At 39.9% G+C, this 13,051-nt stretch overlaps 1 pseudogene; it reads left to right on the forward strand.

Annotated features, from left to right (window-relative positions):
- Positions 1–1,693: 1,693 nt before the first annotated feature.
- LOC120294918 lies at positions 1,694–6,800 on the forward strand (annotated as a pseudogene).
- The last annotated feature ends 6,251 nt before the right edge of the window (positions 6,801–13,051 follow it).

A 13,051-nucleotide genomic window follows, 5' to 3' on the forward strand; every position in this document is an offset into this window, starting at 1 on the left:
CGTCCACCACAGCTCACCACCGCCGATCGTCACCGTCCGCCATCATCAGTCGCCGACAACCAGTCCAGCGAGCTTGTCGGAGGCAAGCCTCATTGGTGGCACCTCGCTGGGACTGGGCTCGGCCTCGCTTAGGCTGGGCAAGCTTCGTGACTCCCAGCCCCGCCAATGGCTAGGCGAGCCTTGCCCAACCCCACCAGTGGCCAAGCAAGCCTCACCCAGGCCTGGCGAGGCCCACCTAGTCATCGGCAAGGCTCGGCCGATGAGGGCCGATGACGCTCCGGTGAGATCGCCAACCGATGACCGGCTACAAGAAGAAGAATAATAATGATAGGAGAAAAAGGAAAAAAAAAGGATAAAAGGAAAAAAGTAAAAAAAGAATATTTAAAAATTAAAGAAAATTGATTTGTAATAGAATCAATGAGCACGGTACCAAACATAATTCTATTCCAGAATCAGAAATTTTAGACAATTATCAAACAGCTTAAAATGCTTAGAATCTGTTCCCGAGAACATAATAAAAGAATCATTTTTTATCATAATCTACTACCTGCAATAGAATTGTTATCAAACGCGCCCTAATAAACCACTGAATATTTCCTGCACCTAACCCTCTCACGCAGCAAGTTTGTAGAGTGATGGGAAGCTCAATTCATTGCGTAAGGGGAGGGGTGAATGAAACCATGCCCCGTCTCTTAAAACGTTATACAGAGATGACCAATAAAAAAGCTTACACGAGCAAAAAGAGAGAATTACAAATGGAAAATGCTTGGCTCGCGGTGCCAAGAAAAAAGATGGTCAAACATCAGCCAAGCGTTTTTCATCTCCAAAGTGGGAGACTGGGCCAACAGGTTTTTTCGTTTTTATTATATGAAATTGCATTTTCCATATAAAAAAAACAATTTTCTTGTCTTATTTAAAGGAACAAATCATAGTGATAATATTCAAAAAAATAAGAAATATCTGAAAAACTCAATTGCGACTTTTAAGATAGTGTATATTTTTCTCTAGTCAAAGAAAATCGACGAAGAATTATTATTTTTTTTTCTTTAGCTTTGACTCACGTGATCCTAAGAATGATTTTATAATGTTTTAGGTCATTGTACATCATCTACAAGATTTGGATCAATGGAGAAATCTTTTTCTCTATTGAGTCATTATTCTTATCTTGAATTTTTCTTTACTTTATTTTTTTTATGCATAATCAATATATGGTCTTAATTTTAGGTTACCAAGAGTTCTTCTAGAGCAATCTAATTTGAGCGAAATGTCTAAGAAGCCATTTCATTGCACAATGATTTTGTTATTAGTTGCAAAGCCAATGTTTTAAGTGTTTTTTCATCTTTTAAATTTAATAGATCTATATAATGATATTAACGGTTTCTTTTTAATAAGTGACAATATGTTTTACTTGTAAGTATTTATATTTTGATATCAAATTTAATTTTTCTATTTTATATTCAAGAAAATTGATTATGTGGGTCCTCTCATGATTTTTTGCCTCTTAATTTGAGTTTGTAATAAGGAAACGTAGAAATAATTACAAATATTCTATGGACTGCCCAAGTGAGAACGCAAAGCACCCAAAGCGGAAAGCTAAAGTTGGCAATCGAGAAGGAATAACCCCTTACCCCTCAAAGAGAGAGAGAGAGAGAGAGAATATCATAAATGATTATAAAGAAGACCTTCTTTCTCTTCACTTCATCATCACCCCCATATAATCTCCCGAACACACCAGAGCAACGAGAGCATCATCAGTCATCTCTCTCTCTCTCTCTCTCTCTCTCTCTGTGATCGCCAGCAATGGGACTCTGCTGCTTCAGATCCCAGGACATCCCCGTCTCTTCTTCCTCGGTGTCTTTCCCTCGTCACCCCTCGAAACGGTCACGTTCAAAAACCAAGCAGCGCCAGCCGTCCTCCCAGATCGGCCGCGTCCTCGGCAAGCCCTACGCGGACGTAAAGGCCCTGTATAACCTGGACCGCGAACTCGGCCGTGGCGAGTTCGCGGTTACCTACCTCTGCACGGAGCGCTCGACCGGCATCCAGTACGCGTGCAAGTCCATCTCGCAGCGCAAGCTGATAATCGACAGAGACATCGGGGACGTCCGGCGAGAGATCCTGATGATGGAGCACCTGTCCGGGCAGCCCAACATCGTGGAGTTCAAGGGCGCGTACGAGGACCCGGAGTACGTCCACCTGGTCATGGAGCTTTGCTCTGGCGGCGAGCTCTTCGACCGGATCATCGCCAAGGGGTCGTACTCGGAACAGGAGGCGGCGAAGATCGAGCGGCAGGTAGTGAACGTGGTGCACGTGTGCCACTTCATGGGGTGATGCACCGCGACATCAAGCCCGAGAACTTCCTGTTCGCCAACAACAGCGAAGACGCCCCTCTCAAGATCACTGACTTTGGCCTCTCCGTCTTCATCGAACCAGGTTGGTTGGTTCAGTTGTTTTGCTAGATGTTGCTTGGATTAGAATTTTCCTTGTATAGCTAGAAACGCGATCCCAGCCATCAGTCCATTCGCACCAGCCACGTCTGGAGGCTAGTTACTCACCTACTGTAAACTTTCTTCGTCGTAATTTAGAAAAAAAAAGAAAAGAAAAGAAACTAGGCCAGCACAAGGAAGGCATAACTAATAACTATCTTGTTCTTTCCATCATCTTGTTGGCTACAAAAGTATAAGAACAGGCGCCATGAAAGTCCTTGCTGTCCTTGATGCTTAGCTTGCCGTTATGTTTATGGTGGGGGTGAGATTAGATTGGCGTCCAAGTTTGCATCTCGTCGACGTTGGAGTCATGTGTTCGAAACTTTCTCCCTTTCTTGTTCGTAATCCAGCACGGGATGTTCGGGCGATGCTTGTCTTGCTCTTTGTTCCCCAAAGCACGTGAAACCGCTTTCTTCGTCGGTTCCCCACACGCTTTAATCTTTTGTCTTCTTCAAGCCTCCAATCTCCACGAGTCTTTCCCGGAATCCTTTTGAGTTGTAAAAGGCAAATGATGTCGAGGAGAGGTAGAATGACTGCATTCTTGCCTTTTGGGCATCCGGGGGTTGCGTTTTCTTCACGGGGTCCTGTCTGCGAATTAGAATTTGCAGAAAAGGAGGATGACGAGGGAATCCGTGTGCGGATTGCGAAATTGGAAGCTGATGATGCCTTGGATATGGAGTTTTTTCTTCATTTTTTCCTGGTGAGTGATGATGATGTTTCGGGTCGGGTCAACGGGCGGGTCCAGGATGAGAGGGACAGGTCAACGGGGGGTCAGCCGTTGTTAATAATTGAATCGATAAAAGTTAGGAGAAAAGAGAGGCAGACCCCATGAAAATTTTCTTGATTAGGAGAGCCCACTAGGTGGACCTACGATGATTCAAGTGTAACTCGCATGATCCAAAGATCGAAAGTGGACCCCATTCATTTGAGTGCGCGTAAAGCTTGCTCTATGACCCCATAACCTGGTCCCGGATGTTCAGTAAGTGTGCAGACAGGAGAACAGGCTCCGGGGGATCATTACAAGGTTGGTGTTGGAGAGTACCGTGATTATTCACGGTTTACGATTGGGTAATCGATCAGGGACAGAACTGAGAATTTTGTGGGAATTTTGTCGAACCCGACTTAACCCATCGGTTAGGTTCCAGATCTGTTTCGAAAGAGCACAAATTCTGTTCTCCGTTTATGAAACTTGGAACTGGTTTAAACTGGTCGGCTAACTAATTGGAAGTCGGAACCAGCAGAGAAATCGATCCTAGGAGCTGCAATTAGATTTTTGTTGTTTGGTTACTTAACAAGCATTTAAGGGCGCTATTTTACGAAATCCTTTTCTTTCATTATATACAGATGTGAAAAATCCCGTAAATGAATTTTACCAAAAAAAAAAATCCCGTGAATGAAATTTTATATCTGATGTAATCTTACATGTTAGATTGTAATCTTTACTTTGAATCAGAAAAAACTCCCGTTGCTTCCTAAGTTCATGAGTTCTGCAGCATAATCCTTTCTGCCTCCCTGTTTTTTACTGGGATAGAGTTGCTTCTCACTCCTCGTTCTCTCTCCGAAACGCTCTAATGCTAATGATGTGCTTTACAAACAAGTTTAATGGAATTTTACTTGTGTCCATGTCTCTCTGTAGATTAATTTGTGTAGGAAATTTTGTCTATTTTCAATGAGTAACTTCTATATTTGTTAAATTTATGTACATTTTATACCATAAATTCTGCTTCTGTTTCTGTCTTATCGTACGATGCGTTGCCTGGAATTGTGGAATCAGCAAGGTTCTGTGTTCTAGGAAGTTTTCCAAAAGTTGCCGTGCAAGTTTTAGGTTCTACAAAGATTTGCTGCATGTCCATCACGTGGTGATGCTTAAGTAACTACATCAGTCCATCTCATAGGTTTTGTACCACCATGAGTGGCATCTTCACATTCTAAAATCATGTCTGCATTGGGGAAGAGGAAGGAGTTTCGCAGCGTAATGTTGCTCTTATTCTAGTACAACCTTTAAAGGACTAGCCGCTTGGTGTTTGACTCGCTTATTTTCCTTGTGAATTGATCTTCTAGAGATGTAATTAGTAAATCATAATGAGTAATTTGAGCCATCATTGGCAGGGAAGGTGTATAGGGAATTTATGGGAAGTGCATACTATATTGCACCGGAGGTGTTCAATGAAAATTATGGGAAGGAAATCGATGTCTGGAGCGCAGGCGTCATCTTATACATCCTCCTTTCTGGTTCACCTCCCTTCTGGGCAGGTAAGCCTTTGCTTGTACGACAGTTTTCACTATTAACTATCTTGTTAGGTGTTTTCCGGATTCAATTGTACTTTTCCACATCCTTGTAGAACATTTTCGAGAAAACAGGCGTTGTTTGTTCCATTGGACATCATCCAAATTTCACGATGATCAGCTCTTGATGGACTAGTATCTCCTGATTTTACTGTGAATCTGTAACATTTTCTCCCTCTCAGAGAACGAGAAGGATATATTTGGAGAAATATTGGTAGGCAACCTAGATCTACAAAACCCTCCTTGGCCATCCATTTCCCCTTCAGCAAAGGATCTCATCAGAAAAATGTTGACGAGGGATCCTAAGGAAAGGATCACCACCACGGATGCCCTCGGTAAGTGCTCCCTTTTCTAGTGAAATTCTGTGGTTTCATATCAAAATCAAACAATTCCTAGGGAGTTCATGAAATGACATACTTTGATCAAGTCAGTCCACATTTATGCATTAACAGGATAACGAATTAGATCATAATCTAATTGGCGAATCTGAACCAAACCTGAAAATCATTAAAAGAACACTGACATATTGTTTGCATACAATGTATGGACAGAACATCCTTGGCTCCGGGAAAATGGAGTGGCATCTGATAAACCTATGGACAATGCTGTCTTGTGGAGGATGAACCAATTTAGAGCGTCGAACAAGCTGAAGAAACTTTCTCAGAAGGTACTGTTTTTCTACTAGTCTACGGATACTTTCCTTGCATAATTGGACATCAGGTTCCAGAAATAGATTAGACAGTCTAGCTTTGAACACTTCTGGAACAATCATCATCTCGGTTTTACTTGATTTCATAGCTCTCATCAGTAGTCTCTATTTTATGCTTTTGGCGACAAAGGATGATATTCTATGTTCATGAGGTGCAGTGGAAGAGCTGCTTCAAAGTTTCACTTTCCTTACTGAAATTGTTATTGAGTGAAGGTAATTGCGCAAAACCTCACGGAAGAAGAAATCAAGGGCTTGAGACAAATGTTCAGCAACATGGACACCGACAACAGTGGTAGGATCACATTTGAAGAATTTAAATCGGGATTGTCTAGGTTGGGATCAAAGCTCTCTGAACCAGAAGTAAGGCAGCTAATGGATGCTGTAAGCACAATCAATCATTTGAACTCTCTTTCACTTCTTCTCTGTGGAACAACCAGGTACAGTTGAGGAGCTTTTCTCTTTGGGAAGTCACTCCGAAAATGAATTTCTTTTAACAGGCCGATGTCGATAAGAGTGGGACCATCGATTACACCGAATTCATCACTGCCACGATTAACCGCCACAGGTTTGAGAAGGAAGAAGATCTGATCAAGGCTTTCCAATACTTCGATAAAGACAACAACGGGTTAGTGCTGCTTTCACCTTGATTCTGCTAGGCTCCAATGTGCTATGCCTCATGAATAATGTGAGTTACCTTATTCGGAGCACATTTCACGACTGCTGTTCGAAGAGAGATTAAGGTCTGCAAACACAATTGAGGGGCCACTGTATCTCAGAACTCCAAAACCTGTGAAATCAAGAACATATCATGCTCGGTGTTGTTAGGGTCCAAAGCTTTTGTATTTTGCTTGAATTTTTTACTTGCATTTCGGCTTGCTTAACCTTCTGTAGGATCATCACGAGAGACGAGCTGAGACAAGCTATGGCACAATACGGATTGGGGGACGATGCCACCATAGACGAGATCATCGAGGATGTCGACACAGACAAAGTATCAAATCTTTCCTTGAGTTTTTACTTTGATTTCTCGATCCTTATATCCCCCAACTGACTCAAGTTCATTATGATCCCACCTGTGTGATGCAGGATGGGAATATCAACTACGAGGAGTTTGTGGCCATGATGAGTAGAGGAACTCAATATCATGATGGAAACGGGAGATAGGAGGAAAGGTTGATGAATAATTATTTGCTCTCCTTTTGTACATCCATCTCTATAATTAAGCCTATGTAGACAATATGCAGTATTATTATATGGCGACATCTGAATATTGCGATGTGACGCACAATCCAATGCATTCCGGCACAACGAATTATTCCAAATTATTATGTTGTATGAAATCGTCAATCATGTGAGAATTGGAATGCAAAATATATATTTTCCCTACATCTTTCTATTCAGTCCCACACACATGCACATGCATGGAGAGACAACAGGTTTGTGAGCTGCAATATTCTTTTTTTTTTCTTCTTTTTGACAAGTTAAAGGGATGACAACCACTCTAAACATTATCATGAGGGGCCGCACATCCACTAGAAAATATTTGGATTGAGTCATAATTATTCTGCACCGCCCATTCCTTGAAGCTCTAAAGTTTGTTAACCTATCATTATTTTTTTTTTCTTAATAAGAATTATTAAGTCATTTAATAAAAAAAAAAAACGAAAGTCATTTATTTGGTCAATTAATAGGTTAGTTCATAATTAATCTCATTTCATGTCATCATTGTTAGTGTAGGTTGCATATGTGTAATAAAAAAATCATTAAAAAATCATAAAATGAACATGCATATAAATTACCACGTCATACATCCCATATCCCATGCCATATGTACACATCCATCGCATGATACAGTCTCAATTTTTATCTTTCCAGGGACCAGTGTTTGCGTTCCACAATTTATCGCTCGCATCCAACCTGGCACCGCGAGAACTTCCGGCACACACTTCCGGGCATCTGGCACACACACTTCGGGCATCTCATACCCCAACTAGCATCACGAGGTATCCCCCCGGTGCACACCTCCGAGGCTTCCAACACACACCTCCAGGCATCTCGAAACTCCCGAGACATCGTCGGCTCACACCTTCGACGGTCTCGTTATTATCACCATTTATGATCAAATATATGTCTCATTTTCAACATGGAATTTGATGCAATATAACATGCCATATGTTACCACATATGCAGCATAATCAACCTCTCAAAACATCATATCACATGGAGCAATTTCATTTATTTTTGAAAATACAGCAATTTCGGATCAAAACAGATTGCACTCCTTTGGTCATAATTCTTGAAAAATTATTAAAAAATCTCAATAAATTCTGAAAATTTGACATAATGTAAACAAGATCCAGAGGAAGATATTTCGTGAAGAACACCATATCAAAAGAACATCACACAATTCGGTACAGTCCCCACATCACAGTCTTTATAATCTCGAAATATTGCCATACACAGTTTCATTCACAAATTAAGTAAAAATCTTAAATCAACTCCAAAAATTCTGAAATTTTTATATGTTATAGAAAAATCCATAATTAAATATTTCATGGAGAACTCGAAACCAGATTCATAATAGATTAAAAACTATAGTAGCCATAATCGTCCATAACCCTCGGCACCGAATTCCAGTTCTGACCGTTTTGAATAAGGATTGTTTCACCAACCTAAACTCATCCATTTCCTCTAAAATTTTAGTATGTTACTCCTTTACATGTCATCTTTAACTTTTATTCAGAACACGAGATCAAATTTCAACCGGAGAATTTTATAAAATTCACAAAATCATACTAGGTCAGCATTTCGATTCCAGATCTGACTTCTCCAAAGAAAAATAGTTTTACCGGTCTATACTTGTTCATTTATTCTGAAATTTTGATATGTCACTCTCCAAGAAGTCACATGCAGCTCAAGAATTCATCAAAGGTTGGACTGCCTTCCTAGAAAACAAAATGCAAGGCTACCATACCTTTTTCCTAGAGCTTCGAATTTCCTCACTTCTACCACAACCAAAGTCTACCATTCATCACACACAGAACACAGCAAGCAAAGGGTAGGTTTTAGGACTCTACTTGCCTCAAATTCGAGCACAAACACAGCTACAAACGGCGGGCAAGGCAGCGAACGAACTCCTCCTTCTTCCTCTTCTTCTCTTGCACGCTCGCTCTCTTTCTCTCTTCCTTTCTTTCTCTCGGACGACCACTCTCTCTCTCTCTCTCTTTCTCTTTCTCTCGTGCGACCCCCTCTCTTTCTCTCCCTTTCCTCACTTAATCGGCCCCCCTCTTCTTTCTTCCCCCTCGTGATTAGCTTGTAATCATTTCTTTGCATGTAGGTGACACTTGGTAATTGCCATGCAAGATGGCTCTATCCGGCTAGGCTTGGGCCAACCTTGGTCAACGGCAGCTCCTCTCCCCTTTGGGCTTCGTGGGCCAGGCCCAAATGGCCGAATGGTGGGGGCTTGTGGGCTAGTCTTAGCCTAGAATTTTGGCCCACCCTTCTCTAGTTGCTCTCATTTAATTACCACCTAATTACCCATTATATAATTACCTAATTACACTTATTCACTTGGCCATAAAACTTACAACATTAATTAATAAATTCTAGCCTATGAACCACATAGCCAAGAATAGAATTTTCTTTTCTATCAAATAATTTTCCATTAAAAGCTTGGCCATAAATCTTATTGCAAATCATGGATCAAATGACTACAATACAACTTGATGGTATTTGCATCACCTATTCATAGGCCTTAATGTATCTGGAAGTTGCCATGAATTTTGGGATGCCACACACAAATAAGGAAAAAAGAAAAGTAAAGAAAGAAAGGTGAGTGAGAGATGAGAGTATCAAAAATGGACAGAAGAATGAAGGTAGAGTATGTGCCCTACTCTCCATACGGTGGGGCTAAAAAGACCTTCCTTTCATCCTTTGACACACAAAAGACAATATAGAGATCATACAGTTTTTCAGAAAGTTTATCAAGGCTTTGGATTTACCCCAAAGATATTAATATCACAAAACCTCATGAGCTACTCTCGACTAAGGGTGAGCATCGGTCCAGGGTCAACCCTGAACCGGCTCTAGACTAGCCCAACCCTACCGGTTCTGGTCCAGTTCCTAAGGAGACCGGGTCGGTCATTGATCCTAGAATTTCTAGACAAGCACTGTGTGGGTTGATCCTCAATCCTAAGAGTTCAGGGTCGGTCCAACTTGGACCAACCCTAATCCAACTCGGACCAATCTTGATATATATTTAATATATTATTATAATTTTTTTATATAGAGAAAATCTTAAAATAAACAGCATCAACAATATTAAACAACTCTTTAGTGAGAAGTTCAAGTAATTTTATATTGTTATTTAATAACTTAGATTTTTAATATCTTTTAGGCGTCAATAGTCATAATTTACGTAGGAGTAAAATGTTTTTATGAGAAGTCCTCACGGCGTCCAAAAGGACATAAATAGCTCCTTACGACATTTTCCTTTAGTAATAATTCTTTTTTATTTTATTTGTCATCTTATTCTTCAATTTGCCAAAATCGAAAGAAACAACTTCTCCGCTCGTCACTCGACACTCACCTCACTCGATTTGGGTCACTCTTGCTACTCGCTGCTCAATGCTCGCTTGGCTTATTGCTCCATGCTCGACACTCGATGCTCACCCCACTCGACCATCATTGCTTGTCTTTCTTAACTGACCTTGCTCATCATCAAACCCATTGGGTCGGTCTGGTCCTCGGTTGTCATTTCAAGGAGTACAAAAAATAAAATAAAAAATTATTGGTTGGTCCCGGGTTGACTCTAGAATCGGACCAAACCCATTGGGTTAATCCGGTCCTCAATCGCTTTTTTAAGGAGTACAAAAAAATAAAAAATAAAAATTATCGGTTGGTTCCGGGTTGACCTTGAAATCGGACCGAACCCACTAAATCGATCCGATCCTCGATCCCAAGCTCAATAGGGTCGGTCCTCGGTCCCAAAAATTGAGAACCAGCACTGTGCGAGTTGGTCTTAAGGTTAGGGGTGGACTGGCCCAACCTGGACCATGCTCACCCCTACTCTCGACCGCACCCCAAAAGCTCCACCATGTAAGAATTATTGTGACCCACATGATATGATTTATTATATGGTTTAATAATTATTGAAATGTTATAAAATAAATAATTATTGGTTACGAGAGTTGCGACTCTAATAAAATGAAAGGGTATATCGCTTTGATGGAAGGCACCTTTTCAACGAACGTATAAATGGAGTCTGGTCCTCTCTCCACCTATAATGAACAATAATAACATAAAGGAATTGGGTATTCTCTCCTCCATCGACAGAATACATTAAAGTATAGTGAGTTAAGGGAGAGAAATCGGATTTCTTCTTTTGGTTTGAGATTCTTCGGTTTTCTACAACAATCATCATCAAGTGTAGCGCTATGGATAAAGGTATGTCTTCATCTATTTGTGAAAATCATGAAGATCAAAGATCGTTGTTTTTACTTTGAATTTCCGCATCAAAGTATTATATGTATAATCTAACAGTTGATATCAGAGCGTGGCTTATAATTTCATGATTTTCCGTTTATAGAAATATTATGATTTATGTATGATGATTCGTTGAACGATCCTGTTCGTACTATTTGTTGTTGTTGAAATGTTTTCGGATTGTTCTATTGAAAAAAATCCAAATGATGAATGTTTTCATGGAGAAAAATGTCGAAAATGGAAGAATTAGGGCGAAATAAGGGATGAAAGGACGAAAAATGGCGAAGAAAATCACCTCTGTCGCGCGGGAAGAAGGTGCGTGGGTCCACGCACGCGCTACGGTTGCAGGCGTGTGGATCCCATGCGCCCACACCGTCAAAAGCGCGAAATTGCTGCGCGTGTGGGATACACGCGCGCTTTAACCACTGGCGTGTGGAGTCCACGCATGCGGAACTATGTGGCGGTTGGCAAGCGCGTGCGGGGCACGTGCCCCGGGCGGCAGTTTTACGCTTTTGCCCCTCCCGCGACTCCTAATTACCGTTTTGCCCTTCTTTTGATGGTTATTTACAATTATGCCCCTGTTTAATTTAATAATTACGATTCTGCCATTACTAATTATTTACCATTTTGCCCCTGGATTATAAATTTATGATTTTACCCTTATGCTTTGATTACGGTTGTGTGCAATTTGGTAAATATTTGTATTTTACAATATTAAAAATTCATATTATGAATGGTTTGTTAGTCACCAAAGTGGCCAAACCTTGAAGTCTTTGAATTTTTGATATTGTAAATTGTTTTATTCAATTACCCATGATTAATTGATGCTATATATGAAATTGATATGTTTTGTATCATTATTGGAGTTATGGATATATTAAAGTTAATTTATTATAAGAATTTAGGGATTAACCCAAAGGTTAATTATTTTCTTATAATTCATGAACATGATGGATGATAATTAATATGACTTGTTAAATCTGTTTGTATATCCAAAGATAACAAATAAATTTTAATAAGATATATTTACAATTATCAAATAAAAGTTATTAACATCATTATGGTATATATATATATATATTTGTATATCATAGCATCGCCCAAAGGAGAACTATGATATACATGTGTCGTTTAGTTTGAATCTGATTATGTGATATTCTCAAAGCATTAATGTATGAGTATTTTCTTGCACATTTGCAGTATCTGTACCCCTTTCACTCCATTCGCACGCCTCATCTGTTCCCTTATTCAATGGGATAAATTTTCTTGATTTGAGTGAACAAGTCTAGTTTCACTTAGGTGTCCTAGATCTTGATTTAGTGCTTCAAGCTGTTATTACTGATGAAAGTAGCGATGATGAAAAGTCTTTCCATAAAGCTTAGGAAAAATCGAACAGACTGAGCTTAATGTTCATGCGAATAACAGTTGCAAACAACTTAAAGACTTCTCTTCCCAAGACTAACAATGCTAAGGAATTTATGAAATTTGTGGAAGAGCGTTCTCAAACTGCTAATAAGTCACTTGCTAGTACATTGATGAGCACACTAACCACTATGAAATATGATGGTCCGCGTACCATGCATGAGCATATACTTGAGATGACGAATTTAGCAGCAAAGTTAAGGACTTTGGGGATGAACGTGGATGGGTATTTTTTAGTGCAATTTATACTTAATTCCTTACCTCATGAGCAATATGGGCCATTTCAAATGAATTACAACACTATAAAGGATAAGTGGAATGTAAATGAATTGCCCAGTATGCTAGTTCAAGAGGAAACAAGGATAAAGAATCAAAAGGCTCATTCTGTTCATATCTCAATTCATCAAGAAGTTTGAAAGAATTTCAAGAGGAAAGGTGGAAGGAGCAAGAAGAAAGGACTACACGTCCTGAATGACTCTTCAAAGGCTTCTCAAATCCACAAGAAGGAACACAATCTTATTAAGTGTCATTTTTGCAATAAAATTGGACACTTGAAGAAAGATTGTTTGAAATGTAAGGCTTGGTTCGAAAAGAAAGGTAAACCTTGTACTTTAGTATGTTTTGAATCAAACTTTACCGAAGTTTCTCATAATACTTTGTGGATTGA

This window comes from Eucalyptus grandis, chromosome 6 (assembly GCF_016545825.1).
Source record: "Eucalyptus grandis isolate ANBG69807.140 chromosome 6, ASM1654582v1, whole genome shotgun sequence".
Lineage (NCBI taxonomy): Eukaryota > Viridiplantae > Streptophyta > Magnoliopsida > Myrtales > Myrtaceae > Eucalyptus > Eucalyptus grandis.